General features: G+C 43.0%; 1 pseudogene; it reads left to right on the top strand.

The window, feature by feature from the left end:
* The first annotated feature begins 2,683 nt into the window (after positions 1–2,683).
* LOC147436299 (uncharacterized) lies at positions 2,684–3,594 on the top strand (annotated as a pseudogene).
* Positions 3,595–6,000: the final 2,406 nt, after the last annotated feature.

Here is a 6,000-nt window from a genome sequence, read left to right as displayed (position 1 = left end):
GTCTCCTTCATACACAGCCTATGGGATATTGCGAGAGACAAATATGCCGGATTAGCCCTTGAGTACTTCAAAAAGTTAGGATCGTAGGGAGACACATCATGCTGGTATGCACAAATGTCAGCATGGTTCTAGATACATGCTTCAGCATGGACAACTTATGGCCCTTTTAGTACTCCCTTGATGCACCATCACACTCTCTTACTTGGATGGAGGTTACTAGACTCATCTGCCAGGACCTGATCCAGTTGGATACTAGGAGGACATGAATAGAGGCAGCACAAGAGTTGGTCACAAAGATGGTTTTCTATAGAGAGCATGTTCTCCAACTCTGAAGGGATAGATTTGTGATTCAACCTAGCTACATGGATACACATCTATCTCATGGGTTACGGTGTGCCATTGGTCAAATACGGACATCTTCTCACCAACTCGAGATTGAGACTGATAGATTCAGAGGGATACCAACATCCAACAATATATGCCGCCTATGCCACACACAACCAAAGACGAAGATGTATTATGTATGTCAATGCATAGTGTATTACGAGATACGGGGTCGCTTTCACTGTCTATTCAAAGAAGGCTTTGGACCTTTCTACAGAATCATGAGCTACCAGGACAAGAGATGTCTTGAATTGTATTTGCTTGAGTTACATAGACACAAAGACAATTTATAGAGGATATCTGGAGAGAGACAATCCCAAAGACAGATTACTGATTTATTCACACCAGACACTAGATAGATAGAGGAGATGTCACTACTGCAAAACTTAGCCCAGACTCACACACGCGGTACGCTCATCGACTGAGCATTGGAGTTAGGGAGATCGAGACGTCCATGACTGAGGAGAGGAGCTTCACAGATGGAGACTACAGTAGAGGATTCGAGCCATACTGTCTTCACATCCAAAATGCATATGAGGATGGATTCAATGAGCACATATACCCCCAAACAGTTCTAGCTAGTAGCACTTCTAGTTTCATTCTTTTTTGAACCTAGACATGGTATCAGATTCGCTAGTTTGTAACGGTTTGGTCTTATAGGTCATTTTGGCCTCTTGAAGACGTTAGTATATCATTTAATTTCATTTCTCTCTCTCTCTCTCTCTCTCTCTCTCTCTCTCTCTCTCTCTCTCTCTCTCTATAAAATACGTCCACACTACCATTAGGGAAATTTTGGACTCTCAAATGGACCCTATAAAGACTTTGATTTTCTCTTTCTTGTCCAAAACGGGTACACGGTAAAAATTTTACAAATAAAATCAAAACTTGTCGGACCTTTTGGATTTAAAATGTATTCATCGAGATCTATCTATTAACATATAGCATGCCATCCAATCTCTTATATTGTAGAAGATTTCATTTTTTGATGTGACAATTTCGTCTTATAAATAAAATCTCTTCTCATATTTCAGCTTGAGTGAGAAGGCCATAACTTTTACAAATCAACTCCAAATTTGTCGGAGTTTGAAGATTTAGAACCTACTTTTTAAGAACTTTCCAATGATATGTTAGTTGATAGGGTTTTGACAAAGTGTTTATGTACTTCACCGGGTTATCCACTTTGGACAAAAGAGGCAAAGTCAAACCTCTTTATAGGACCCATTTGAGAATCCAAGTTTTCTCTAATAAGAATTTCAAGTAATCTCTCTCTCAAGCTCCGGCCGGCTTCAGTTTTTATGACGTGGCAGGCCCTTTTTTGCTGGCCGCTCGCCGAGAGGAGTTAGGCCTCTCCCACTCCAACCAACCATGCCATATTTGGCTGGCCAATCAAAAGCAATCTTGCGCAACGGTTCCTCATCCCTGTGCCGGCTAAAGCGCTCATATGCAGCTATGGGTTTCGGTTCTCCACACATGCGTGCAACATTTTCTATAGCTTCACGAGCTCGCTTCAGCCAATTAACAAGGTACTTTATTTGACCCCCACCCCCAAACACACGCTTTGCTTCGGGATTACACACACACTTATGCTTTTCCAGAAAGTAAGTGTCTTTTGTGCATTTCTTACACACAGAGTCACTAACTTCTGCTAACAAATAAATTATCCAGAAAAAACTATTGCTAAGGAGTATTGCACCTCAAGCTTAACGTTTAGTTTAGTACTGCATATCCAGAAAAAAAACTATTGCTAAGGAGTATTGCACCTCAAGCTTAATGTTTAGTTTAAGAGTACTCTGTTATGCATTTCTAGAAAAAAAAAGAACTAAATAGACAGCATGTATTCCAATAGATTGTCTTTTGGTTTAAGAAGAGGGTCTCCCAATAAGATGCTTGCATCTATTCCTTCTTGAGTCTATGAATGGATATTTGCAGGCCAAAATCCAATGAGTCACTACAATGCACGCATCCTGAAGCGACCTAGGGGTGGTCAACGAATGGCTAGAGTTAACGAGGGAGGGTTAGACAGCCAAGAGAGTGTTCCTTCGAGAGAGACTAGTGGGTTGGGTGGTAACGAAACAATGTCTGAAACCCAATTGAACGAAGACCTAGGGTTTATGCAGTTTCTTCAAGAGGATAGTTGGGGGGGCTCATTGAATGAGGGTCAGTCAATTGAGAACATAGGATTGAGACAGCCGACCCCCTTTTCCAGCCGAGTGTTGTTCCGAGTGTTTCCTTCATACGCCCAAGACCCCAACCTACATCAGTTTCCCTATTGATTCCCCAAGGCTTCAGGCCTCCTCGCATGGGGGCTTCTATGACCATGCCCATATTGAATGTTAGGCCTTCTCTTCTGTCCACTGTTCCATCTATTGTTCCATTGTGTCCTCCTGTGACCTCATCTAGTGAGTCGACCAAGGGGGCTAAACGCCCTCGTGTGGCGATACTAGTGTGGGACGAGACCGCAACATCGACCTTGCTTAAACACTACGAAGATCAATGGTCTCATGTGAACAAAGGCAATTTGAGACCGAAAGACTGGGACGAAGTTACATTGCAATTAAACAATGAGGTAATTGGCACCTTTACACCAGAGCAGGTCAGGAACCACATAGACACTCTTGGAAAAAAATATAAAAAAGAAAAATATAAAACAACAACCACTGGGGGGGTAAGGTCCGCATGGGAATACTTCGAGGTGGTCGACACTTTGTGGTCATCCACTCCACGATGTGTGGGGATTCCGGAGCCTTTGATAGTGCTAGCTCGCAAAGCACTCAAGAAGGGAGTCAGGGCACTCAACAGGGAGATGGGTGCAATGATGGAGAGGATGAGGGGGAGGGAGAGATTGGTGGGGAGACAGGGGGCGAGGGTCGAGGCGAGGGTGAGACTATTGTAGAGGAGACTGCGAGTGTGGCAGGCGCAGTGGATGCAGGGGATACAACACGAATCCCTCAGGTCGATGACCTTCCTGGAGTTAAAGCGCAAAAAGTGAAAGAGCCCAAACGCACATCACTAGGATCTATTGCCAAAGTGCTCGAGGAGGGGATGAAAGGGATGGCCAAAACAATGAAAGAGTGCGAGAAGGAGCGGGCTGCCCAAGAGGAAATATTGTTGAAGCTCAAGATGGACGAGGAGGCTCGACGAATGGAGATGTACATAAAATTTCAACTGGACCTCGCAAAGATTTTCACCAAACTTAAGGTACTTTACTAATCGCCGTAAAATTGTTTTTGAGGGAGGGAGGAATTAAATGGAATCACAGTTTTGCTTGGTATTATTTTTTAATGCGTTATTTTGTTTTTGGGAAATGTAGGATGGATGATATTGATGAAGCTGAACTGCTTCTTTTGTTGTTGCTAAAATTGCATCTTGTTTCCCCTAGTGAGGAAGACCCAGGGCAGGATCGTAGGAGGCATAGAATGCAGTCTATGTATTTTTGTTTGATTGGTTGTGTAGTCTATTCCATTGCATCCATGTTTGGTTTGATAGAGGAGGGTTTGGTTGGGATGGAGCCACGGATGTGGTGGTGCTTCCCTAGGCAGGTGACATTTTGGAATGTCATCCACTCAGCTATTTGGACATCAGGGCGACTAAACTGTCAAGCTACTTTTAGGATGTATTATAGGATATCTTACGAGGCATTTCATGAGCTGAAAGAATTGATCTTGCCCCATCTCACGTGTCGTGATGTGCATGGATGGTCTAGGGTTCCCATCTAGGCTGATCAAGCACTTGGTTGCGTGCTATGGAGACTTTCACATGGCCATTCCGCAAGAACATTATGTCAATTATTTGGGATGGGAGATTCTACCATTAGAAAGTACACCAACCTTATCATTAGAGCACTCACCACTCAAGAGATGCTTGTCCGGACCCACTTAGAGACGCCTTCGGGAAGGCGATTAGCAAAGATCATAGAATATTTTCAGGACATTACGGATCTACCGAACATGTGTGGTGCAGTTGATGGCACTCACAAAAAGCTTGCACGTAAGCCTCAGGGCGAATTTTTTCCTGCACAGTATGTTAGTCGCCATGGATTCCACAGCATTCTTCTTCAGGGCATTGTTGACTCCAAAAAAATATTTTGGAATGTGGTTTGTAGTGCACCAGGAGGAACACACGACTCCACAGTCTTCAAGGGATCTACAATATAGGCTCAAATGAAGCGGAACGAGGTTTTAAATATGCCTCTTCTAGAAGTGAGCGGCTTAAGAGTGAGGCCGTATATTGTGGGGAATTCAGCGCATAAGCCAACGAGTTTTCTTCTCAATGCTTATAAATCCAAAGGTGGGCAAGACCTGCCACAAATGAATGTTTTTGATAGACATATTGCGAAGGGTAGGGTTAAGCTCCCTTGGTTATTAGCGCTTGCTACGTATTGCACAATTTTGTGCAATTGAAGGGTGAATCGGAGCCTATGGAGCAAATCGACTCACACCCCAATGCGGAGGAGGCCTTGAGGTGGCGTGCGATGACGCGTCAGCGCGCAGCAAGCCTAAGAATGCGCACAACAGTATATACGGATTTCAATAGGCGAATTGCGCAAAATTAAGAGTGAAAATCTTTATGTGTGCATTGATTGGATGAATCAAACTGACTTGTTTTTTTTGTGTGTTCTGCAGGAAGCTGGATCTGACGGTACACTTTTTATTTTTTGCATTGTTGCATGTTTCTACGTATGTGCATACTGTATCATGTGCTTGTTTCATTGGATGAATCAAACTGACTTGTTTTTTTTGTGTTCTGCAGGAAGCTGGATCTGACGGTACACTTTTTTATTTTTTGCATTGTTGCATGTTTCTACGTGTGTGCATATTGTATCATGTGCTTGTTTCATATTCTTGTTTCACATGCTTGTTTTGCGTGTTTTATGGCTTCATGTGTTACACTGTTTGTTTGTTTGTGTGTGCTGTTTGATTGACGTATGCTTGCATGCCATTTATATAAAAAAAAAAGCATTAGGATAAGGGAGCCAGTTTAGAGGCGTTTTGTGGAAACGTGATGTTTTTGGGGGGGATTTTGCAAATCTCATCATTTTCATTATTTACGCATTGCACGAGATTCTTCATGAAAAGGTGAATCAAATGATACCAAAATTAATATTTTTTAGATTTTATTTGAATGCTCCATTTGAAACAATTCAGCTTTTGAGGCATTTTGAAGCATTAGAGACACTCAAGACCCAGTAATGGTACACTTTTCAGCAAATCACAACAAGACACATAAGTAAGATTCTTGGAATATGCCAAATTTCTTGCCTCTAAATTGGGGGTGGATATGTATCTAACCTGGGGGTCAAAAAATTTCGTCTCTAAATTGGCTCCCTTACCCTACATCCTTGAAAGGCATGGGCAACCTTCGAGGAGAATGTGTGCATGGCCTGCGGAGGGGTTGGGTTCAAATACCAGGTGACTTTGACGGAGTGGATCTCCCCCTTAGCACGCGTCTACGCAACTACAAAAAAAAAAAAAAAACTCTAAATATTTTTTAGAGACTATGGGCTTATTGTCTCCGTCCGGCCACTATCCATGTGCTCAAATCCTCCGGCGGCTTGACGGCCGGGCACCAAAAGGGCGCCGACCGACTATCATGTGCTCAATATCGTCGGTCGGTCGG

This window comes from Adiantum capillus-veneris, chromosome 18 (assembly GCF_014529385.1).
Source record: "Adiantum capillus-veneris isolate H3 chromosome 18, ASM1452938v2, whole genome shotgun sequence".
NCBI classification, from domain to species: Eukaryota; Viridiplantae; Streptophyta; class Polypodiopsida; order Polypodiales; family Pteridaceae; genus Adiantum; species Adiantum capillus-veneris.
Note: the sequence above shows the minus strand (reverse complement) of the source record. Positions and strands in the feature narration are given on the sequence as shown.